The following is a 26,920-nucleotide window of genomic DNA, read 5'->3' as shown; positions in this document are numbered from 1 at the left end:
CCTGAACTGTCAGATTGGCTATTTGCTATTTATTATCACTTACAGTAAGCAGTAGAGCAAAAACCAGACATTTAGTTTTGTTTTTCTGATTCATTAGCATGTGCTTGATCTGGATAATAACTTAAAATAAATAGCATACTTTACTAGAAACTGCAGAAAATTTTCAAGACACTCATGAAGAACTAGTTGTTCTCCAACAAACTAGAGAATTATTTTTGCACCCAAATATTAGATCTCATAAATGGCAACATAAAGATGAAAAGCTAAGTAAAAAATTGTTCTTTTTATTTGTTTTAAAACATGTTTTATTGTTTAAAAAAAAAAAAAAGAAAATTTACACAGATTACTCCTACAGTTCTGTATAACTGTCCTTTTATTTTGCTACTTGTCCATGTTCAGTGAGCATTTGTAGATTGGGGGAAAAAAGTATTTTCACAGAACACCAAGGAATCTGGCATCCTTACGAACATACTGAAGTGAGGGTTACAAATTCATACCAGTTACCATGACCTTAAGAAAAATACAGAGACTTGAAAGCAAAACTAATTGAAAAAATCAAACATGACCATATTCTGAATACATTCTACAAACTTCCTTCTAGAGAAATGTGGGTGCTCTCAAAAGGTTTTTATGATTATTTTATTTTGAGATTTAGTTCATGGCAAATACCCTCTTTCCAGTTGGCAGGCCTTGTAGTAGCTTGGGATCAGGACTAAGACAGGTACAGAACTTTCAGCTGGATTTGGCTCTGACCTGCTTGGTTCTGATCATCTGAATAGAGCAAGCTCATCTCTGCCAGCAAAGAGCCACCAATATGTGGACATTTCTTAAGGATCATTCAAACTTTTCTAAAACCTTTCAGAGTTCACCACAACAAAATGGTATAACAGAAAACTTCACGGTCAAGAACACAGAGATAATGGTGGTACATCACGTTTGGGTAAGATTTAAACTTTTTAATACCAATACATGAATTCTGTTTGTAACATTAGCTTGCTTTAAAATTGTGTATTCTACTTTCTAATAAAAAGTATCAAGATGTGCAAAGGTACCAAAATGTGTTCATGGCTGGTCTGCACACATCGGTGTTAGACAAATAATAACTACACACAACCACATTTCTGGACAGGTGACAAAGAATACTTACCTATAGTTTTAGTAAAACCCTGCATGATAAAATGTGATATTTCTGGAATTTGAAAATATCCTGAAAAAGGCTCTTCATATCCAACCCCAGGAAGCAATTAGTCATATAAAACCAAAGCTTTCTACGCAGTTCTACAAGCTGTGTAAAATGAAAACTCTGAATGGCAGGATTTTCTCAGTTCCTAGAAGCGTTGCAAAATGGTGGTGTAAATCCTTATGGAAAATACTGAAGGAACAGTTTGTTTACAAAAGGAAAAAAGAGTTTTCATCCTGCCCTAGATGAGCAGCTTGGAGCTTGCCAAGGCAAACACAAATGTCCAGCTCACCAGTCAGGGTCAAGGATGTGGAAAATAAATACGAAAAACAAAATCTTTAAATAGCGTTTATGGTATGATTCAAACTGGCAATCAGCAAGAAATCCAAAGTTCAGACTGATAGCCCATCTTTGTCTAGCCTACTCTCATTTTTGAGAACAAAGCCCATAGTTATTAACCCTCAAAAACCACTCCCCCATGAGAAAGAAACGCAATAAATACTTTTAAAAATGCCATGAGGTGATTCAAAGGCAAAAGAGAAAGAAGCTGACTGAGATCCCTAAAAGTCTTCTTTATCTACTAAACAGATACACTGGGAGCAGAGCCAGCGTCTCTGCTCCGTGCTTTCCCATCATCAGTTCTGATCTGAGCAGTGTGGGTGAGAAGGCAAGTACACTCTGCTTGGTTTTTGGTTTGCCTTTTTTTTTTTAATTTAAAAAAAAAAAAAAAAAAAAAAAAGGCTGGTAAGGCTGCCAGTTACATTAGTAATTATGTGATATGGAAACAATTCCCTCCAGAAAGTGCCTAGCTGTTGCATTGTTCCTGTGAGGCTCAGAGAGCCTTCTGGCTTTACACCTGTGATGTGCAACGCCTGTGTTACGCTGACACCCCGTATGGCACAAAGAGCAGCTCCAACAACGCTGTAACTCCGCTTTGGGAGGAAAAGGGGAATAACAGAATAACGGAGTTTTCTGTTCAGCCTCAATAGCCAGGGACAGGCAACCCATAGAGGGCCTCAAGTAACTTGAAGACTTACAGCCCAAGCACAGCTCCAGCGCTCCAGCCCATTGCACAGCCGGCGGCAGTGCCTACAAGGCAGCCTGAGCTCCTGGCTGGGGGAGAAGCACTGCTCAGCCTCAGATTGCTTCAAAAACCTGGCACCTGGCTGCATGCTCGAGCCCAGGCCCTTCCTTCAAAGCAGCTCTGAAAACCTGAACGGTGCAAAATGGGCTGGGCGGCACATTCACACGAGTCTCCTGCCTTTGTACCTTGCAGCTCTCTGCCGATGCAAGGCTCTGACACACAGCTGGTAGATCAGAAAGACCAGCCGTGCCTCTTTACTACTCGTAGGTGTAGTATTAGCTCCAATTTTATCTAGCTTTACATGGCTAGAATGTAAAGTGCACCTGGGTATTTGAGTAACTCCAGCTACTCAGTGACGCTACAGAGCTAAGGCCCTGGAAACACAGCATTGTTAACAGCAGCAGGAAAGGGAAGAGAAAAGAACAACAAGCCAATTGTTTCCTATCTAAAGCACACCTCTTTTCTAGGAGTCTTATAAAAATATTTGCAGAAAGGCTGAAACTGAGGTTCCAGGTATTTAAATGTGATGTTTAATGTCAATCTCATCCTGGATTGAGGAGAATTATTTTTAACATTTGAACAGCATGCTCATATTTTACTTCCAGGAGACAGACTTCTCTCTATGGCAGTGACAAGGTGAGTGAGCAAGAGGTGCAAGACAGTTTTATAAGACAGTTTACACTTCGTCTGTTTATCAGAGCTGGCACAACCCCGGCACTGCGTGATGAAGCTTCCTACAGGTCTCTGAAGAGTGAAGTACTGCCTTAATAAATCATGTGCAGCACGGAGGGGAGAACATGGAAAAGAAGGGGAAAATTCAACACAAAAGCTAAAAATTGCATGCTAACCTAAAGAAAACAAGCTATACTACACTGCACAGAAGAAGTTGTATTATATGTCAGTAGTGATAACTAAATTCCAACACTTCATGGGCTCCCAGTTAATAGCAGGACATCTTTCCGTGAAAAGACATTTAAATGACATGCTCTATTACTACGCCAACTTTGGTTATTACTTTGAAACTGTGGAACTTTTACAGAGCAGAAATCAAGAAACACAGAAAGGCACGAAAGACAATATCTAAAATGATCTAAAATGATCAGGTTCTTCACGCCAAGAACCTGACACCCCGCTTGAGCTGTGAATGCGGATTTTGTTCTCACCTCTCCTCAGTCCTGCAGCACACCTGGCTCAGTCAACCTAAATGCAGCTACAGGTAATGACAGGAGAAGTCATAAAATAGGAAGATAATAAACTAGCTGTCAAAATCAACCTTTTTTCTTACTTTTTTTTTTTTCTTAAATACAAATCTGGCCAGATTACCTCAATGCACCTGTTTTTTTCAAGTACTTGCTTTTACATTCAAACTGCCATGCAGAGGGTGTTAAATTTCAGGTGGAAATTACGGCTATTCAGGATAAGAGAAGAATTCCTGCACTTGTTTTCTTGAAATGACAAGTATTATTTTCTTACATAATAGGAAAAAATGGGGAAAAAAAAGTGTATTAATGTAACTGTTCACAAGTTCCCAGTGACTGATTTTAAGCAGTTTCTGATTGCATCTTCAATAATCCCACTGAAAGGAGTGGGATTTCTCTTCCTACACCAAGAACGCCTGGTAGCATTCACATATGGAAACACAGCTCCATCTCTTAGAATTCAATTTCATGTGCAATTCAAATACAGAACTACTGTTCACCTTATAAACATGCCTGCAAGAATATCAGCATATCCCAAGGGGATTTTTTTAAGGTTTCTTGCCAGCATGGATCCAGCAGCAATTGCCACAGGACTGTCTGCCTCATTAAGAGAGGCGAAGCAAACAAACACCATGCCCCACGCGCTGCTTTCCACACGCACCTGAGAGAAATTTACATACACGTGTATCAAATGCACGCCGCTCAGAAAACCACAGTATTTACTATGTTGTAGCTGCTCCAAAGACGGTGAAGAGTAAGGAAAAAGTAAAATTCTGCAGGCAGAGGTGAGGCTAAAAATCAGATGTTACTTGCATCAAACAGCACCGGTGGGTATCACTTGAGAACAGGCAGCTTTCCAGGCCAATTAAGCCTCTTCATATCTTACTTTCCAATTTAGAAATGTACCCTTACTCAGGAAGGCTAAACAAATGAATACATATATATATTCAAGCATTTTAAATTTAAAGAAATTTAATTATTTTACATCTATAAAAGTGAGCTTTTTGATAGATATTAGGTCAAACATGTTTTTATTCTACACTCGAGCAGAGAGACAGTATATCAGAGCTTCTGTCAGCCTCACCTACTTGACAAAGCATGTTTATTTGTGTATGTAAATATAACGTACAATCAGATGAACTAGCTACAGCAGGCTGCATTAACAGTACTTGTGTGGCTCATTCAATATTCTTCCTGGTCCAGTGACTGCATCTTTCAGGAATGGCAACAGAAATGAAATTGCAACTTGAAATTCATTAAGTGTATGCAAGTTCCAACATGTAACTTTTTCAAACTTTACTGTACGGACTGAGGGATGCTAATTATAAAGTTCAGCACCCTCCTTTCATCTTGGGTAGTGATGCACAGTAAGCCCCACCCTTCATCTTACTGCAACTGAAAACAAACTTCAAGCATTTTGCATATTTAACATTTCCTTACTTATCCCCTTTCCCACAGGAAAAAAAAAGAAAAAAAAAAAGAAAGAAAAGCTGTCCACGAACAGCCAACATGAACACGATTCTCCATTAGCGAGAGCATTTAGCTTTGCTTAGAATTTATACTGAGATGCATGCCAGTGCACTTCTACAGTGAAGTATTTTCTTTGCTGTCTAAGAAACTAAGGCCATGCCCCTAAATCTTGCTCACAGTGGAAAAAGTCACTCTTGCTCACAGTGGAAACAGCCTATCCTACTGTAATTGCAGCAGTTCCCCCACAACAGCTGTTCACCCAATCCACAACTATCTGTGCTGCTCCAACAGGTCCCTATTTCTGCAGCAGGACAGAGTTATGTTTTTCAGAAGTGGCTGTCCACCTGCTCTAACAGAACTGTGGCCAGCAAAACTATAGCCAAAATCAGCTTTGTTTTACCTTACAGCTTACGCCATAGATATTCCTTACATGACATTTAACAAGGTGAGATGTCCCTGCAGGAGGGACAGAAAACCCTGAAGGAGAGAATACCCAGGTGTCAGGAGTCATTACAGCCATCCCAAAGGAAACTATTTCTAACAGCAAGCCAGAGATCTAAGCACGTTTCTGATACAAGCATACTGGTACGCTCTCCTACCCTGGGGCTGCATGTTTGAAGAATTAACTACAGACTAAGAGATCTTTCTGGCTTCAGCTGTTGCAGAAATTACATACTTACACACACACACACAAATAAATTAACCTAAAAAAAATCAGAGGCTTATAAAACTGCATTTCCTTCTCCAGGCTGCTTTATTTATATAGCAGGTAGTGCAAATAGTGGATATTCTTTCCAGATCCCTATCCACAACGGTCCTATCCTAGCTAGTTTACACTGCTGACAAATTCCTGGCACCCCTGCTACCTACACACATCCCTTTTTTCTGTCTCTGCTAGAAACTTCACAGCCCTCCCAGTTCAAATGGTTTAAAGCCTCGCAATAACATTCACCTCCAACTCTGCTTTTGTCAATGAGGGCGTCCCTGAAGGATGCTTGTTTTCCCTTTATAGACTTTCCAAAATTCTGCACCTTCAGCCCATAACCACAGCTTAAAATCTAACTAATGATTTTAACCTGCAGCAACCATTATTCTCCCTACTATATCCATACCTCTCATGCACAGCCTCACTTTTCACAGGAACTGGAAACATTGCCCCTCTTCGCATCGCCCTGCTGCCTTCATCTGGCTACCTGCAGTATGGTTAAGAACCTTGTGATCACCGTTTCAGGACATCTCTTCTGATTTCCTTTTGTGTCCTCTATCCTATCAAGCTACAGGTGTCTAGCATTTGTTTTTCCGCCCTTCTATTGTTAGTTCAGTACTCATAGCCCTTTTTCCTGAGCACTCAGTGTTCTAGGAGGCTGGGACAGAGGGATCACAGCCTTTTTCTGAAAACCTCCTCTTCCAGGATGGGCTTTACACTAGACTGAACTGCCTACATTCCCTGCAGCAGTTGGTCAGCCCGCCGCCTCAGCCAGCTCCTTAGCACAGGGTCTCAGCCAGCTCACACACTTGAAGCCAGACCAGTTTCTAAGCATCCTGCAGAACTGGCACCTGAAGGTTTTAAATACTTCCAAAGGTAGATTTAAGTAGAAAAAGGCAAATAAACAATGCAGATTTTATTGTTGTTGTTTAGACTGTAAACTTTTAGATTGAAAATCTTTTACATATCTTCTGTGTTTCAAACAGATATACAAAGAGTAGCACTCAGCAGTAATTAGTACTTTCTGCTTTTATAGTAGTTTTCCCAGCTGTTTCATTGTATTATATGAAAACATTCTTAATTTTTTTTTTACACAATTAAAAGATAGTTAACAATCCAATAAAACAAACAAAAGCAAACAAAGTGCATACAAGTTTTATAGTAAAAACAAAAAAAAAGCCTCAGACACACAGACACATTTCCTTCAATTGTTTCTTTTTGTGCCAGGAAAAAACAAAGCAGAGAAGCAAGCAAATAGAAAACCAATCCCCCCTCCGCAGTCAGATCACCTCTGACTGGTCTTTGGAGCTGCAAAGGCAATTTTTCAGGGCATGGCACTTGGGTTGTTGGGATGACATCTACCTATGGAGGTACTTTCTACTACAAAGTCTTTTCCTCAGGCTCTTAAAAACTGAAAACAAGTAAGTGTGAAAACAAACAACCACCCCCCAGCAAGCAGATGTGATGATTTCCATTGCCATATTTTGGTGTGGGATTTGAAACTTTATTTTACTAGCACCAAAAGGCAATTATCCAAACAGAAGTTGTTTGAATGAAGCCACAATTAATTTAAATATCGTCATAGCAATGATCAGCACTCATAAATCCTTTGACTGAACTGAAAATAAAAACACTAGAGTATACAAAAGTATACACTCAAATTCTTTTCCTCATTCGATAAGCCCAGATTTTACAGTTTTAAATGTAAAAAGATACATCTCCAAAAAAAAATTGCAACATAGATACAAATGCACGTTTACTTGAAAAGGGTTTCACAAATTTGTACAGGAAATCCGAATCATATGCATAAATGGATGTGTCAAAATAATTATCACGATCTACACACCTGAACCTATTCCATTCCAGCTACACAGACTTTGCTTTGCTGTAAATGAGCAGCTTGCCATGTTCCACCCCGGCTTTTTAATTCACAAGTGACACATAACTGCTATGGAAGATCTGTAAATTAGTTTTCAGGTCATACAAATCAAACATTTCAGTTACTGTGATTAAAAAAGAGCAGCAGTTTTACAATACAGGCTACTTCATGTGTCTTTCAGAGGTAAACAATTCAGACAAATCTTAAAGAGATTATAAAACATGATACCTAAAGTCCACTCGGTTCGATGTGGGATCACAGATGCACTGACTGAGCTGGACTGGAGGTACCGTGCAGGTGTTTTTGTCAAATCCTCCCCTCAAAGTACGCCAACTAGATGGGGTTGTTCAGGCCCTTGTCCGGCTGAGTTTTAACTATTTCTGAGATTTCACCACCTCTCTAGGAAACCTGTTCTGGCGTTTGACCACGCTCACGCTGATTTTTTTATTCCCTTTCTAACTGGAAGTTATTACATCACAACTTCTGCCTGATGGCTCTCATCCTTTCATTCTGCACCTCTGTCTTCTTTGTACATTGCCATCAGGTTGCTGAAGACAACAATTACACATTCTCTGCTCAGCCTTCTTAAACCTGAACAAATCCAGGTCTCCCAGCCTACAGACATGTGCTCTGCGCCCTCTAATCATGTTTGTGGCCTTACACCCAACTCCTTCCAGCACGTCCCATCTATTCACTGAGCTATCATCTGAGACTCAAAAACTTCTTGTGAAGCTCACCAATCAATGGTAAACAGGAATCCTTCATAAAAAAAGGCAAATGTTAAAGGGTACATCAATACAGAACATTTTCTTACTTGAAAAACCCCGAATTTGAGAATTTTACCTTAAAAAGCAAGACATATAGATCACTCTAAAGAACCATGTTCCCAAACTGAAGCTGGCAAACACAAACCAAATATGCATTACTCTAAATAATCCTGGAGTCAACACTATGGATCTTTTTCAGCTCAAGTCCCATTATCAGAAAACAGTATTTGGCAGAAAAAGTGATACAGACTTCCCACATGCTGTTATGTCATCTTACATGCATATTTTGCATGCCTCTTTAGTATAAAGATATTTCCTCTAGTGTGTTGTATATAATGCATAAGTAATAGAAAACTTGAAAAACAATCAAAATATTATCTTGCTACAGTTTTGATTTATCCAGTGACCTCACTGATCTCATCACTGCTTCCATGGAGATACATGTGGTGTATACACAACATCTCTAGCTTGTGGAGGAGGCATGAAGAAGTGATGGAAAACTTTCTCCTCTCTCTTCCTATGCAGGAAAAATGCTCTTCATTTTGTTAGAAACTAAAATAATTTCTGAACACACCAGGTGAAACTAAGCAAATGTAAGAAGATGGTTTGCAGTCCTAGAACACATAAATGATACTGCAGTAATCAGATTTTTATTTCATGTAATTCACTCCAAAACCTTAGAGAACATAAGTATCAGAATCTTGCATATCAGTTTTCCCCATGATTATTATTAAAATCTTACACGTCACTTTTCCCATGATATTTATCAAATAGCATAAAATGAACATAACATACAAAATTGCAAGCATCAGTATAAAAGCACAATTATTAAATATTTAGATATTGAAGGCAGAGATGTTCTAGAAACACAACAGGCAGAGAAGGTTTATGGCTATGTTCTGCTAGAACCCTGTTCTTTCAAGTGGACAAAAAAATTAACATGAGGAAGCAGAAAGTGCATCCGCAAAACCAGACCTCTGTAAGCATGCTGCCTCGCTCTTACTGCATTTGCTATGCCCGTGCATCACACAACTTTCTCTATAATATAGGCAGCTTTAAATTCATTTAAAAACCTAGCTAGTGACTCAGGAAATGTCTCAAAAACCACAAATCCAGCCTAGATTCACCTGAAAATTTTTACTAGCATCAGAATTATTTTACGATAACCGATCTCATTAGTATGCAACTGAACCAACAAGAATCCTGATTAAACTGTACACAGTGTGTGTGCTAGGAGGGTCTTGCATGACTTCAGATTCTGTAACCCTCTTCAAAATTGCTTTAGATTTTCTGACCACTAAATTTCAACATCCTTTGGGCTAATGGATCTTTTGTGAATACTTGTATGTGTCCAAGCTATCACATCTCCATGTCTAATTCCCTCGTTTTCCCTTTCCTTATACCTATCTGTCCTGCTGGACTTGCTTTAACAAAGTGTTGGCCTTTTCCATTTGCAGAATGCAGTCACAAAACCATGCTTGAACTAGTTCCCAACTGTCCATGAACCTATTTCAACCTGACAGCACAAAACTGGTCAAAGTTGGCATGACCATGCCAAGTGATGTGCTTCTCATGTACAGCAACTTGTTCACCAAGTCAAAACTCAAATTCCTTCTGCTGCACTTTATTAACTTGAACCCAATGATCTGGAAAAGAAGAGCGCCAACCTTTGCCCCGCCAATGTAATATATGTGGTACTAAACAATCCTTTGATTACAAGTCTATTTAGTCAAGTCAAGACTAGCACGGCACTGTTACTTGTAAGTTTTCCCTAGGATTGCAGTCACACGAAGGACGCAGCGAGCCACGCTACGGAGCTAAGGCAGAGTACATTGCAGATGTGCTGCAGGAAAGGCTTCCAATTGCTTACAAGCCAAACAGCTTGTTTTGGCTCAGAATGCTCTTCCCCACCCCCCACCCCATATGGGACTACTTTGATCTTTTTGCCTATTATATGAATGCAATTACACTGAGTTTATGGGATCAACAGGGACCACAGAAAGAACACGTTAATCCAACTGTGAGCGCCGGAGTGAGCAGCTACTTTTAAAAACTTGATTGCAATCAAATAGCAAACACAGTCAGTATGTTTTCAAAATGGGAGTAAAACCCAAGACTGTTAAATGATTTTTATTCCCCACAAAATTCACCTTAAAACAAGCAACAAGTCTCCTGCACCATGAATGCATACTTTACCTCTTTGTGGCACTGAGTTTACATGATCTTAAATATAGCATCTCTTCATTTCACCACCAACTCCTCCCCCAAAGAAAGAACCGGAATATACTTAGGAGGTTGTTCTGCATAACTTTGAGCAATGAAGTGTTTGAATTCAAACATCAAGGTGTAAAACATGGCAGGGCCTAACAAGGTATCTTCTCATACTGTGATTCCCAGCAGGTTGTGTAAGCCAAGGGACATCAGACTACGCAGCACCCAACTGAGCCGTAAGCCCAGACCTACAAGCTGCAGCAGAGAGCAGCGCTGCCATCACATCCGACATTGCATCTCTTTTCCGAGAGGACCAGGCTCAAGCAGCAGAGTGATGATGTGCTGTTGGTGATGCTTTCTTTTCAGATGACATTACAATTATTCTCATTTATGAACATGTAAGATCATGTTACGTTAAAAAAAATCTTTCTTTCAAGTAATAAACAATCCTTAAACTTTTACTCAGCTTATAAAGCTCTTCAATTCTTATAGAGCTTACAATAAACAGAAACTAAAAGGAACAGGTGATTACAGCTATTGCATAGGAGATAAGGGGAGATTTGATATAAACCAAAACACAGAAGTTACTCTTACAAATAATTGAAACATTAAGTTCCTCTTTTCAAACTGAAGAAAAATCTGAGGGAGCACTCTCAAAACATTAATTTAAATGTTTGGGTCTAAGCTTGAGAAATCTAAGATTGTATTGAATAACTACATTATAGATGTCAGGCAGGCCAATGATTTTATCAAAATTAAACACCTTACAAGAGCTATTTTGATTATCTTTCTATATTTTGATGGCATATGACCTTGATCCCTAAATATGAATTTTGTTTTGTGCAAGCTGGCAGACCTATCCTGCACCGTGCGCACTACAAAGCTGTATTCTGGCCCACAGATCCATATATATTCATCTCCTTCTTAACCATTCTGACTTACACTGAACTTCAATAATATTTTTGGAATATCCTTACAGAAGAATTAGCATTGTACTCAACTATTGTTTACAGCAGAAGACAAAGAAAAAAAATCTAACACAAAGTATGGTTTTCCTAGGAAATCATTTTCCTAGGAAACCATTCTTCCAAAGCATCCTGAATGGAAGCTCAAAATTTGAGTTTTGTATTTTCTATGGAGCTGACCACATGTATTGGATTTAACTTTCAAATGCCTGCTACTCTATCACAAAAAATATTTAAAAGCTCTTATGTAATCCTACTATTTCTTTTCTGATAGATTAATGCATTAGAATTCTATTGGAACAGTTTTCCTCTTCATAACAGTACAGAAAACTCTGTTGCAACTAAGAACCGAGGTTTTGTTTTCCTCCACATTTTATTTTTTTTTTACTACTGGTATCAAGAGATATTCAAGAGATATTTTCAAAAGAGCTAAATCCAAATTTGAGTCGTACTATATCCAGGTTGTGGATCTAAGACTATAAAAGTAACAACACGGAGAAAAGGAGATTCAAAAGACATAAATAAAGTTTGGTTTCTTCATAACTGTAAGTGGGGAAGTATTTAGCACCAGTCATTTCTGCCTTTGAAATCCTTTTTTTTTTTTTTTCCCCCCAGTAATTCAGTCCATCCTGGGTATTAGATTAAATGCTGCCTTTCTTTGAGGCACACATCAAGACGACTTTAAGCCATACCACAACCATTTTTAACATCTTCCTGTCTGTCCAGAGGCCCTCAGTAAAGCCCACATCATCTTATGCTTTAAATTCCCTTAATTTTCTCAGTGTTCTGAGAGTTATGCTGATTGCTTCAATCCCAGTCAAAACACAGATCTATCATTTAGGTCTCTTATTCCAACTACAAATCTTCTCCTTCTCTCTTTCCACTGGTATTATTTTCTCCCACAGACTCCTTGCCTCTGACTACATGTTACTGCCCTGAACAGCCCAAGCCATTTCCTACCTTAAGGAAGGGACTGCACGTCATCCTGCCTTTCAGGAAAGCATCAGTTCTCCACTTATCTTTTTATCAGCTACCATGGGACTTTCTCCCACATTGAGCTATCCACAAGGGACACATTCTCAACCAAAAACTGTATGATATCACATGGATAACTTGTTCATATTTTTTCCTCAAAATTTAATTCATCACATTCGGGAATAAAAGAAACAAATGATGGGCTGCAATAAAATGTTGAATTTGTGAGTAGAGTTTCAAGACAGGATTTTCGTTTGAGGGGGGGCATTAAAACAGAATATTAAAAAGAAGAACTATTTTCGTAGTCCTTCACATAACATTTAATAAAGATCCAGTCAAAGTTTTCCTCCTTCTTCAAGTCAAGCTGTTTCTTCCATTGATAAGACTATGTAGCCTTGGCAGAGGCAATCTTTATAAATCATCCTGCTCTACATGAGATAACAAGATAGTTCAAGTAATGATTTTTTAAAAGCAGTGCTCTATTTTGCTAGACCACTCTTCAGATAAGGCAAGCTTCCAAGGGAGAGGAAGAATCTTCCTGGCTGTATATACATGTATTTCACCTAAATAACCTACCGTGTCTAGAAAAATATAATTCCTTCTTTCTCTAGCACACAAATGTCAATGCAATAACTCCCTTCAGGAAAATTCGATGTTGCATTTCTGTTCCAGCAAATGTTTGCCTGTGGAATCAGGTACGAGGCTCCTTTGAGGGATACATACTGGAAGACAATGGCAACAGGCAATGGGCACAAGCTGTTGCAAGAGAAATCCTGTTTGGACATAAGGCAAAACTGTCAGGTGGCAATGGTTAAGCTCTGGAACAAGCTGCCCACAGGTGCAGCCCTGCACTTAGGGCATTGCTGGATGTGACAACTTCCAGAGCTTCCTTTCAGACTAAATCTCCTATGATTCTGTATTATACTGAACAACTTGTAGTTAGGTGTTATAATTCGAACTATATCAGCACCACGATGTTACTCAGCTGACTAAGTAATATCCATTGCGATCAATTAAATCCTTTAATGGGTTTAGCATCTGAACCACTCCTTGTTTGCTTTAAAGGCTTCTTTGTTGGTGGGAAAGGGGACTACTAAGGGGAAGAAGAGAGGGCATTTCGTTTTTGTGTGCTGCTCAGTATGCACCACAGCGAAGTTCTAGTCCCAGCTGAAAACCCCAGGTAGCAAACTTTTAGCCAAATACGGTTTAATCATCTTAATACAGAACAAACGATCTATACTTACTAACAAATACATGCTTTACAATTATTCTTTTGAAAGTCACAGAACTCTTTTCTAGTTCAAAGGGTTTCTGAAAGACTGAATGATCAGCTCCCGCAGTCTGATGCAGTCATTTCCTGGCAGTCTGATATCTAAGTACTGTTGCTCTGGGTGATTTCGGTGAGGTAAGGGAAGTAGCCGCTCACAGAAACTTTTGTATTCCTGACTCTGTAGTAATACAGCTAAATCGAAGTCTCAAGAACAAAAAAAGCCTTCCCTAACATTAACCAACAACACTGAGGGATTAAAACCAATACATTAACAATCAAATCCCAGGCTTGGATCTATGTGTTTCGTATCAGAAAGCTGTTTCTTCAGAGCGTTCCACGTTTCAAATTGGCTACCTCCATTCAGTTTCCCTACCTACCAGACAGATAGGAGACACACAGGGAGTAGGTAACCCAAAGGAAGCGCATCTGCCTTGGAGAAAAGACTCAGCTACAGATACTCGGTGTGCCAGCCCACCTCTGCAGATAGTTCACTCGTCAGCCCCCCTCGGGACAGCCCAATTTTCTGGCTCTGGAAGTGCCACCTTCAGAGGTAGCTTCGGATGGGCCAGTCACACACCCTCAGTAACTAACCCCAGGCCCAACACCCACGCTGACCACACCATTTGGCACGATAAACCTGATCTTGTTTCTCTCAGAGCTTTTACTGGTAGCCTCCTGACACAAGTGACTTTTCTGCTTATTTAATTTGACGGCAAGAAGTTCCCGCTGACACCAAGTACACAGCATCAGCCTCAGTTTCATTTGCAAGCTGTGGATACCACTCAGGAGCTCTAAAGTTACAGTCAGGAACCTCCACACTAAAGCAAAGCTCTGAGCAGAGATTCTCCCATTCTTTCTGAGCACGAGGACAGGAATACTGCTGTGGTCATGAATAAATATCACCGGGTTTTCTTACTTTGTTTTCATATACAGCAAGGTTTGCTTTCATGGCCATCTAAGTACTGCTTCCAGGGAATTACGAAGACCAGAAAAAATCAGAAGACTGGAAGTGTTTTTATTTGTGCAAAGCCTAAGGTGCTTCTTGAAAAGTTGAAAGTTCTCGACTAAACCATAAAATGAAGAGAACACAAAGAGCTTAAATGTTTTTGCACAAAGTGAAAAACTCCTCCACCAGTCAGGAACAAGCTGGAACATGCACGGGGCCCTGCACACACTGGCAAACATCTTAATTGTTCAGAGCAGACAAAGTCTGTTTAGTCATGTCTGCTGAAGTGGGAAGGATATTACAACACATCTGTGCAGGCTGTTTCCACATAGGTCAATCAGTTCTCCAAGCTTGTTTTTAAGCCTCTTTCTTCCAGCCAAAGCACTCCACATACGGACACCATTACCCAGGTTGGCCATACACCTGGCTAACAGACAAGTCATCTTTTAATAGAAGCTCACAAATGAGCAATCAAAGAAACAATCTCGGAGCCCTAGTAGACATGCAGTGCCAACACACTTACACTAACGTCTGCAAGGGATTTTGTAAGAGTCTAAGTATGCCTCAGTGAAATTTCAAAACAAGCACATTCAAAGTGTCAGTGCCCACCGAGGATAGCAACAATATATTTAAAGCTCACAGCGAACCACAGTGTGGCAAACAGGCAGCAGCTGAAACTGGAAGATGAATTCAAATTGGCTCCTTCATTTAGAAAGGACGGGGTGGTACCGCAGGATTCTCCCTGAGATCCCCCAGCAAGTTTTGTATCCATGTTCCAAAACAGCCGAAAGCCATTCACCTACACAACACGGCGCATGACACAAAGAGATATTTGGAAACAGCACTGAGGTGGAGCGCATGTAAATCACCTGTGCGAGGAACAAGTGCAGTGTTGTGCTCTGCAAACAGACAAATGTTCTCCTGCTTTGGCAGTGGCACCACAGTTATCAGCACATACTCCGTCTTCTACCTACATTTCAATAGGGGAAGGAGAGGCGTTTTAAGATGGCACGAACGCACTGATTATGAAGTGATATGTGAAGTGCCAGCTTTGTGGAGAGCAGCTTCACAGGTACCTTTTCCATGTGGGTCAATCTTGCCCCACAACACTGGAATTCATTAAGGTCCAGACAACAAGCAAAAACGTGATACAAATCCATCCACAGAACAGCACACAGCTTTGGATCTCTCTGTCGCATCTGGGGTGGCAGAGCTCCCTGAGCAGACAGGCAGGCTGATCCTGCTGTGTTCAGACAAGGGCCAGCTCCCACGAGGAACTGTGACGTGGAAGTGCTTTATGTATGGAAATGCAGACTCTTCCTTCCCTGCAGCTCCATTTTGCACTCTGGGGAGTCTGCAGCCTTGCAGGGGAGAAAAGAAAACCACCATATCGGGTGGCAGATTAAGGTATTTGTTATGCATTTTTAACAAAATACTAAGCAATAAATACAAATTAATGTAATGAATGGCCTAAGCATATTTTAAATTCCAAGCCTACAGAACAGAAAACTATGTCTAGGCTGATAGCTTCATGGCCGATTAAATAACCAAATGGGATTTGGTTTTCATAAGGAAAAAAAAAGTCAGGTTTCATAACAGAACTGATGTATCTCCATTGATGTCTCCAAGCCGCAGTCCAGTTCTAATCTGGACAGTGATAAGATCAATGACATTAGTTTAGGAACACTTGCTCTTTGCTTTATCTAGAGCAGGGATTTATCTCTAGACCAGTATTTTTCCCATACAGAAGAAAAACGAAGTTCATACGGACACCAAGCACAAAGCTGGGCAAGCACATCACATTGTTTGTTTTAAGAGGAAATTTTTAAAACTTATGATGGAATTGCTGTTAACAAGAAATCACAAAACAACAAATTATTCAAAACGCAGAACAAGTTCCAAGTTGTTCCAGCTATTAAAGTTCATGCACAAAGATTATAAGTACCATAAAAAACTTATGGAAAACTACATAGCAAGTCCAGCTTTATTAAAAGACAATGGGGAATGGGAGAAGTATTGCATTCTCAGGCTTGTGAACTGGGCTGACGGAACATCAGATGAGTGGGACAACGTAGTAGTGGTGACACAGTTATGTTCCTTGGCATATACTGTATGACATGCTTAAATTAAAATAGGCAATCTTTATTGCTTTGAGAAGATGGGGTTGTTGCCCTGGTTTATAATCCGTACCAAAAAAGTCAGGTACGTGCATATCAAGAAAACGCAGCCTCTAAATCTCATCACTTGATTTTATCAGTTTAACGATAAATATGACAAGGTTAATAACAAAGATTACCGCTGATGGCTTTATAAAAAATGACTTTAAGGATATTTATCGGAAGTGCTTCATAGAAACGGAGATTAAAATGGCATTAACTAGGGCTCTAATACCAGAGCAGACTGGGAGCCTTTTCCAGCAAAAGAAAGGTGCCAGCTGACAGCAGTGGTGATGGCAGCTCAAAAGACTCACAAAGTAAAAAGATTTTTTAAGACAAACAAAGTTAGATCACAAGATGCACAGATGGGTGCACATCAAAAAACTCACAGGGACTGAGAATATGAACAACAAAGAGGTACCAGAATAAAAAACTCCTGAAGACAAAACACAAACACTGGACGAAGTGAGCATGGTCTGAAGGGACACCACCATATAATAAAAAATAGAATACCCTGGACAGGAAGAGATGCCAAGATGCTCCCTGATACAAAGGAGGCTTCAGTCCTGACATTATTTTTACCAGAAGAATTAGCTAATTCCCTTGAATTGCTGAAACAATGTTCTAGTCCAACTTCTTTAAGTAATATGGAAGAAAATGATCTTTGAATTTAAAATCCAGATTAAATAATATAGGGATCTCCTGACAGCTCCAATCATAACAAATGGTTTATTATTATTATTATTTGTTTGTAAGGAAGGATGGCAAGGAGCTCGTTACCATCCAACAGTGTGGAAGGCAGCTGACCAAGTATGGGCAGCCCAGCAGTTGTCATCATGACAAATAACTGCTTCAGAGTTGGTTACTGAACTCATATTCCCAAGGGCTGTACAATGGGAATTCCAGCCTCCTTCTGAACCCAGTCCTTTAAAATTGCTTTGTCTGTTTTGGCCCTAGGCTGCATATTAGAAATGATAAAAGTAGCTCTTTCATACTCAAAGCAAGACAGTTCGATTGCCAGTGTCAACACGATGAAGCGCTTATGGCTATGGGGTGGGGGGAGGAAGCGGGACTGGGGGGCCATGGGGAAGGCTCCGTAAGGCTCTGCAGTTAACGCCAGGCAAGCAGGAACAGAATTTTTCTCTTAAATGGAAGCCCAGACTTATCCCATTGTATTTTTTACCTTCTCTGTGTCAACTAGACTCCGAATTGTTGCTCTGGCAGTAATTACAAATCATATTAATTAAAATTATTCTTACAAGAAAAAGATGAAGAAATGCCACTGGAAACAATTCTATGCCTTCAACATACATTCATGCTTTTTTAATAGGAACACTTTCTCTCTTCAGAAACAGTGAAATTGTATAAGCCACAAAGAAATAAAGGGAATTTCTTGAGACAAAACCAAAGTCCTATTCTTTATGCTGACCTACATATACACTGTCATGAGATGTTCTGCAAAGTTACAGTGAACAAGTGTTCAGCTTCAGCAGTAGAACAGCGTTTTTTTCCCCAACACACAAATTTGAATTAGGGGCAGATTTGTTCCCTATGACCCCAACAAGCTGTAGTGGCTTATCCCAGCATATCAGATGGCTGCACTATGCTAAATAAGACTTTTCAAACATAATATTTAAAATCATCACCGAGACGCATGTAAATATTCACCAAAAGGAAGAATCAAAAGTTCAAACAGTAACTTAACTAATCCTGAAGAATTATTCTATGAGCTTTGAAGAAATATTTATAATAGCAGATGTTATAAGCTCTGTAGAGACAGTGTTTCAGGAGTTTGCAAAATTCAATGTCAGTTCATAACACTGCTATGTCAGTTTGAATTTTTCAATGCTTTCACTCCTGCTGTTTTAAGAACAGATCAGAACATGCTCTAAGGAATACAGGCAACATATCTTCAAGAGAAATCCAGGTAGCACTCAGTTTAAGATTTTAAACGTTACTTTTACATGATGTGTATACACTTATTGAAAACGACAGATTTTCTGCCGTATTGTAAAGCCTGAACCAAGACTGAACACAAAAACAATGTTAGTTTGAAGAGTCCATTAAAGTAGTGGATAGCATGCAGTAACCTTAATTCGATTTTACTTTATGTCCAGTAAGCTTTCACATGCTTTATTTATAAACTCTTATTTGGCAGTTTCAATTATTCTATTCCCTCGTGCCTCTCCTTTTTTGGACATCTGTTTCTTCACACATTCTGCCCCAAGGCAAATCAGCTGTCTTCACAGCTGAATGAAATTCCTCTCTCTGGCTCAAAGAGAAACATTTCTTTCTTTTGTTTAACTAGAAAGAAGCCAGTCATCAACAAGCAGAAATTCTTACCTGTAATCTGGGCTTTGGGATGCAAAGGACATTCTTCTCTCCACACACATCTGTATAGCTTGACTTTGAAATGAAAAAAAAAATAACCTTGTCTACCATGGGGTTTTGAGTCTGTTACCTATTTTACTAACATTAGGCCTTCTCCTACACATCTTGTAACAACAAAAGGTGGTCACTGGAGCTAACTTCTGCTATGCAAATAGCTTTAACAGAACCGTGCCAAGGTTTCTGAAAAAATAAAAATACAAATCCAGAAACCATTTTTACATCCCGACTCTCACTCGTCACAGTAAGACGTTACCATCTGTTAGCTGAGACACGGTAGCCAACTGTGAGAGCAGCCTTCATTAGTACCTCGTAACATCGAACTTCCCACTGCTTCCAGTTACGTTACCGCAAACGCTGGACTGTCTTCAAAAGACACTGGCCTGCTCCCGTCCTCTGCGCTGCATCTAGCCATCAAATAACTGCACATAACTGTCATCAGAAAGTAAAATCCATAAAATTGGCATTACTTGTAACTATTCTTCTTCAGTACTCATTGCTATTAAGTGACTACGGTGCAGCAGCAGCCCAGGGCTCCTGTCGGGATGTCGTGATTCACTAAGGCCCGTTTGAAGCTAACCAGAAAGTTGTTCCTTGAGCTCCTGCTGCAGTCTAAGGCCTGTGTATTCCCTACGGATGGAACCAGCATGCCTTATAAAGCTGCACTGTTGTCACTGGTGTTCCTCTTGGCCACCCACCTTCCTGCAGACCAAATACTCTGGCCTATTTACAGATGCATCTCTACATTCAGAGCATTTTGAGTATCAACCAAAAAGTGTCAGCTACCTGCAACTTCAAGCCATAATTCCTAACTGAATTCCTTCTTACAGACACCATATATTAACTGAGTCGTGACCAGTAATATGTTGAAGGAAAAACAATTATATTTTAAATCAGTGCAACAGAAAAACAAATGACCGGTGCATGGCTTGGAATACTGCAGAATTGTGGAAATAGCCATTGTTATTGATCCAGAGATGAAAGTGAGACATGGGAAGGGGTAGGAGATGCAGAGAATCTGGGAGGAGGAAGTTAACTAACAGCTATATGTAGGCACATTTTCTTTACCAGAAAGGTTCTAGAAAACGTTTTACAGCCAATATACCAACGAAGAGCATCCCAAACTATCTGGAAATAAGTACCCAGTTATCAACAACAAAACAGCTTTTATAAAATCACCCATCTCTTTCCATAAAATCAAACCATCTCTGAGCTCACATTCCTCGTGTAGTCCTGACCACTTAGTTCTCTCCAGTCATCTGATAAATCCAACCAATTCAGAGCCTGGCAGTAAACTTGGTGAGATGTGAGCTTTGGAGAGGAACTAGCCTAACAAGCTCTCTGCTTGCTCCCTCTTGCCTACAACTGCAGATTATCAGACTTTCAGTGGTGGCCAATACAACTGCTTATGAATTTGCACTACAATATGACATAGGGCATTGACCTCCCTTTAAAAATAAATCTAAAAAATGTTCCAAAGCAACAAATAAATAAATAAAGGGAAATTATGACAGTGAAGCAAAGGAGAAACTCTACTACTCAATCAGACTCAGAGCAAATGCTTCAGCTTCAGACAGCTGTAATTTTACAGCTTTTCCTTTGCATTTAAAGGTTGAATATCAAAAGATACTCTTGCTTTTCCAGCTATGTCAGTATGTCTGACAAAAATATTACCTTCTCTACAAACTTTTTGGAGTTTATTCCTTACACTGCCACAGCCATATCACCACTAGCTAGTGATCTTGCACTAGGAAATAACTTCGGAAACTGACCTGCCTTTGAAGAAAAAAAAAATCTTGAATTTGTTCCAAAGCAAAACAAAGTTTGTTCCACGTAACAAACGTAAGAGAGTTTGTTCCATGTAACACACTTACGAGAGAACCACTGCAATTTTGAAACCTAGGACCAATGAATAATCTGGACAATTGGAACACCAAAGGAAGTCCACTTGTTAAGAACAAACTTATGGTATTTGATGGCCTAACATCATGTCCCGTGAGAGACATCTTTAACATGAGGCTGTCTTCTGAGAGCAAGCTAATGTACACTTTTGGTGTTAATTCAAATGAAGAAGACTCACTCAGTCACCACTTCCCTTCAGGTACTTGTTTCTGTCTTTCAAACAAACTATCACACATGACTCTTCTGTTTATGTGATAAAATCAGAATGTGTCTTTTAGTGACTAAGATCTTAATTCTGCTTTCTTTGAAGTCAACTGGAATTTTGGCATTTATTTAAACGATGAATGATCAGATCCCAAAGTGTTTGTACAGCAGCTTTGGAAAAATGCCAGTCTTAATAAAATCAATTAAAACACATTTTTAAGACACAGCCAATCAAAACATTTATTTTCAGACTCATCTCAGCATTCAGCATGTCTCTTCAGTTGAAATGCACCATGATGTTGCTTGGCAGAGGTGATACAACGCTGCAACGTGTTCTACAGATTTCATTATACAATATGCTTGTTAATGCAAGCATTTGAATCAGAAGCTTGTAAAAACTTAGCAGTCCTGAAATACTATTCACATTTTTTCCTCATCTTCAGTAATGGAGTAATATCTTTGATAAATCTGACACTTCAAAGTCTTAATTCTACTGTTGGAAAAAGTTCATGAACTTACCAAGGTTTTCCCTTTAGAAAAGAATCCTTTTTCAATTTCATATAAGCTATAATACTTATTTTACAAAAATTGATTGTTGCTTCAATGAGAAACAAGGACACCCCAAAACTGTTGAGAGTATTATTATTATTACTACTACTTTCTAAAAGTACTAACTAACGTGGAAAAAAAGACTGTTTTTCCACTGTGGCTTGTCATCACCATGTTCTTATATTTGCAGTACACAGCACATTATAATAATTTGCTATTTTCAGATTTTTTTTTAGAATAACAGAAGTTGAGGTGTAATGATACCTGAAGGCTTCCAGGAAGAAGAGAAAAGGCATCAAATATTTCTCTTACATACCCAATTAGACCCATTTGCAAAGTGCACAGGTCCAGAGATCAACTGAATGCAGATACATAGTGCAATCACTTTATAGTTCCTAGTATTGTTTGAACATGTTTTCAGAAGACTAATACAAGTTCTGAATTCCTTGTAATCTTATCTATATCTTGCTGGACTATTTATAAGCATGGATTCTCTAGAATTTCAAGTCTTTTGAGTGCTGAAAGCACTCTGCAAATACCCACTTCCACATCTTGCTGTCTCTATTACAAGCACAAAGAGCTGCATATATTCTCTACTCTTAGTATTAAAATAATCTCAACATTTCTGTTCCGTTATAGCAAGGGTTTTGAGAGATGACCCAAATCTCTCAATCTTTGAGAGATGACCCAAATGAGGCTTTGCCTTAAAATGGAAAATTAAAAAAAGTTGTTGGATGTGTAAACTGCTCTGAAAAAAAGATGACTTACCATCTCTAAGCTGATGGCTAGGAAGAAATCAGTGAATAATAGTCAATATTCTGAAATGCTGCAGAAATGGCTGTGTTAATAAGAGACAGAAATTGCTAATGAAAAAACAACTGTGTGCTTATTCTGTCTAAGAATACTTAGAACAGCCAGTCACACAGCAGGAAGAACCAAGTATTCTATGCTGATGTATCAACAATATAGTTATGTTAAAATTTCTATATAGATTTAAATAGAACTGTGTCTATTTCTAATTATGCCAAATATATGAATGTTTTAATTGTTTAAATATATATTATAAAAAACATAATACAGTTTTGTGGGGAGCAAAAGAACTTCTGGTCTTAATTACTGTATCACAATTAAATTACCTAATGTACATAAGATCTGCAAAGTCTTGGAAACAATAGTGGGTGGTGTTTCCTGGAATAGAGTGATATGTCTTATGACTGGGAAGGAACACACACCACCTCATTTTAAAGTTAAGTCACCCAGTTCAATCCGCAGAGTCAGGCAAGAATTAAGAACAGGAAACAGAGGGACTTCTTGTCAGGGTTACTATTCAGAGAATGGAAAACTTAATTTCGTAGCCTGAGGCAAATAGTTAGAAGTAGCTGAAGTCAATTATAATTGTTTCTACAAAATAGTGCATCCATTGCTAGGTTAAGCAAGACCACAAAAAATATATCTAATTGATTTTTACACTGCTTTTAAGATTTCTGTATTGCAAGAATGCACAATGCTATAGTGTGAAAACATTCTGAACATGAGTTCAGAAAGTTAAAACTCTTCCACCATTTTACTTGGTTAAAGTAAAAGTTACACTACTGAAGTTAGCATACGCGTACATACTGCATTTACATACACAAACTGAATATCAAATACAAGTCCTACAAGTAAACTCAAAGCCATTTCAGACACACAAAAAAAATCTGTTAACACATATTACACATGCTTTTTTGTTACTGTTTTGTATACAATTAGAAGAGCAATGACTTAAACAAGTCTTACGTGGTTTAATTCCAATTACATCCACTCTCCCTGGTTATCTAGAAAAAGTAATCCAATCTTTATTCTATTTCCAGCAGGCTTTGCTAGAATCAATTTTCATTTATTCATGTTGTGAGACTGAGAAAGGGAAACTCAAAAATGTTCCCAAAGCATTCATATATTTAAATTGCTCAACACTGCATTACTTCTTACTGAAGAAAATAATGTTGTACATTAACCGCTTAGATGATACATTGCCACCAACTACCACTGTTAACTCAAAAGTGTACCAACTGACATCTGCTCTAAAAAGGTGTATTAGAACACAGAGCCCATTGTCACAAAATAGGAGTGTCTAATATATGTTGCTAAAGTTTCTACCTAGCTGTAGACATTAAATTATGAAGTTTTTACAAGCTTCTCAACACCTTAATATTTGTTTTGAAGTATATGACTTCTCTTGAAAATGGCTTGTACTAAAAACTAGTTAGGCAGATCACAGTGGAGCTGGTGAAATTATGCAATTACAGACTTCACCAAAACTGCTGCCACTCGGTCGAGATACTCTCCTTAGTTTATCTGACAAATCACAGAAGATGAGTCAGGTTTCAAACTTAGCAAGGAAGACTTGCTTGCACCTTATCGCTCATTATGTAAGTCAATAGCAAAACTTCCTTTGGCTTCATGATAAGATTTTCAGCTTTTCAAAACTGGTTTTGTGTGTTTATCACTACCCCTAGTTTCAACATAGTTTAGACATGTTCAACACAGTTACAAGCTTCATTATGTCAAATACAGAAAGTAGCAACAAGCAAAGAAGCTGTCTAAATCCAAATACTGCCTATCACAATTACTTTTAAGGAAAAGAGGTAACACTCTTAATAACACTCGATATTAACTTACATAAAAATTGCAGACAAGCATGACCAGAAAGGTTATGGTCAGTTTTGCTCCCAGAGATTTAGGCACTGGGCAGTCCCTACCATGCCCGAACATAGGCCCCAACTTGATGCATAACATTCTATACTAATGAGTAAATTCAAGAATTATAAAAAAATCTTGGTCACTTCCTAGCAGAAGAAACCACTAGAATTGTGAGCATAAATTACTTCTTCAGAAAGAAGGACAGAGATGGGAACAACACTGTCTAGTAGGATTTTTTTTTTATTTATTTTTAATTTGGAACAGCATTTTTTTTCCCAAAGCTGTTTGTCTTGACAAAACAGAAACAGAAGCTTCCCTACAGGGAAAATTGTAGTCTCACACCAGAGAAAGCCTTAATAAGTACCAAACTGAAGTCTAGCAAAAAGTAGCCTTTTTTTCTTGCATGTGTGTATCAACATACTCCACAATTTCAGAAGCAGTATTCACAAACAGTTGCTATGGGTAATACTTGTGTTCTAATAGCATGTCCTACATTTAAAACCAATGAGTTGGAAAGTTTCTGAGCATGGTTAGTTATGTGCAAACTTCTCTCTCGTGTTTCTACTGCAGCAAAACCACTCACTCTTTCATGCCATCAGCTGTGAATAATCCACAAATTAAAATCAGTGTTCAAATGATTTTTATAAAGATGGTAGTAAGAAATTTCATTAAGCAATACAATCAAGGACTACTTTTATTTTTGCTAACTCAAAAGCATAGCTGAACACATTAAGATTCCTATTATAATTAAGTACTAAACAGGAAAGCTAGTTATGAGATTTAAATGTGGCTTAAATGTTTTGAGTGATCAAAACTTTCAGAAGTGCAAGCTTACTGAAAAACAAGAACTAAGCCCAGTGATAGGTTTATGCATGAACTATAGCGCTTGTATGCTCTTCTCTAAGAATTATTATCCTTTTGCTTCGATTCATAGAACAAATTGGGTTTGGGAACAAATTTACTGTAACCCCCCCATCCACACACCAAGCACGGACAACTAAACCAAGCTGCTCAGGCTTTGCTCAGTCCAATTCTGAACATCTCTAAAGTCTCAACCTCATCCTTTGCCCAGTATTTAACCACCTTCATGGTAACAAACAAACGAAAAACCTTTTTCCTCACACGAAATCAGAATTTCCCGTGCTGCAGCTGTCCTGTCACTGCGTGCTTCCAGGAGGAAGCCATCTGTTTTCTCCATACGTTCCCCTCAGGTGCTTGAGCGGACAGGAGGATTTCCCCCTCACCTTTCTCTTCACGAGGCTGAACAACCGGCTTGTCTCAACATCTCCTATGCCACATGCTCCTACCCTTGAGTTGCTTTGGTGGCCATCAGCCTCTGTGTTGCACTGGGGAGCCTAAACCCAGGCCCAGCACTCCAGATGAGGTCTCACCTCCTCATCCACTGGCTACATTTCTGTCAGCACAGCCGTGGCTACCTCTCCTTGCCTCACAGACATGCTGCTGTTCAAGGAGCTGCTCATCAATCTTTATTTTCAAGCAGACATTTGAAAGTTAAGAGCAATATTAACAACTAGTAACATGAAAAAGATGTTGAGGAAAGCAGTAAGAATGCCTTTCAGTCAACTATTTGTCAGGGCCTGTTTTTCCCAATGAGGAACAAGGTGCAGAGGTGGAAGAGGATGGCTACCAAAGCACTGCAGTGCCTGATGTTACAGCAGGCAGAGCTGCCAAAGTACCAGAGCAGATAAAACTGGCTCTCCTCTCGTCAGTCCCAAACAGCTTCAAGTCTCCTGAGCAATCGATCGGTGTCTGCTGAAATCTAAGATTCTCTCTTGGGGTCTCATTTACTGGAGTGCTACAAAAATAGTTTGCAAGCAACTGTATAGGAAACTCATCATTTTAAGCCTTCTCCTCAGCCTGTACTGTCTAATGTCACTGTCCTCACTCTCTAAAGAATTACTCCCACTAGAAAGGAACCAGCTGCAAGCTCTGTGACTTCTTTTGACATGTCAAGAAATGAACCAAGGCTAAAGGCTGATGTTAGCTGTAACATTTCACACCCTTCATAGATACGTCAGACTAACTACTTTACTACTGTGCAATTAAAATTTTTATTAAAACTATCTTATTTTATTTAAACTTAATAAACTTATTTTATTTAAACTTATTTTATTTAAACTATCAGTAAGAAATTATTGATTTGGTATCCCACTGCTTAAATTCACCATTTCGCCTTCCCACATTTGCCAGAATTGCATACTTAGGAAAACAAATTTTGTATTGCAAGTGCAGTGCCCTAATTAGTTTTGTGGGACTATTTAAAAAACAAACATACAAACAAAAAACTACTCCAAATATTATGAGAAGTTTTTCTAGAATGGTTCTAGAATAAAGACCTCTCCTGCTTGCATTGCTATTTTAATGTAAAA

The 26,920-nt window shown here is 38.9% G+C and overlaps 1 protein-coding gene across 5 annotated transcripts in view; it reads right to left on the bottom strand.

Annotated features, from left to right (window-relative positions):
• The window catches only part of ATG7 (autophagy related 7), a 110,235-nt gene that overhangs the window by 7,835 nt on the left and 75,480 nt on the right, over positions 1-26,920 (bottom strand). The window lies entirely within an intron of this gene.

Source organism: Aythya ferina, assembly GCF_964211825.1.
Source record: "Aythya ferina genome assembly, chromosome: 10".
In the NCBI taxonomy this organism is placed as follows: Eukaryota; Metazoa; Chordata; class Aves; order Anseriformes; family Anatidae; genus Aythya; species Aythya ferina.
The sequence above is the reverse complement of the archived record's forward strand: the minus strand, read 5'-3'. Positions and strand labels throughout refer to the sequence as shown.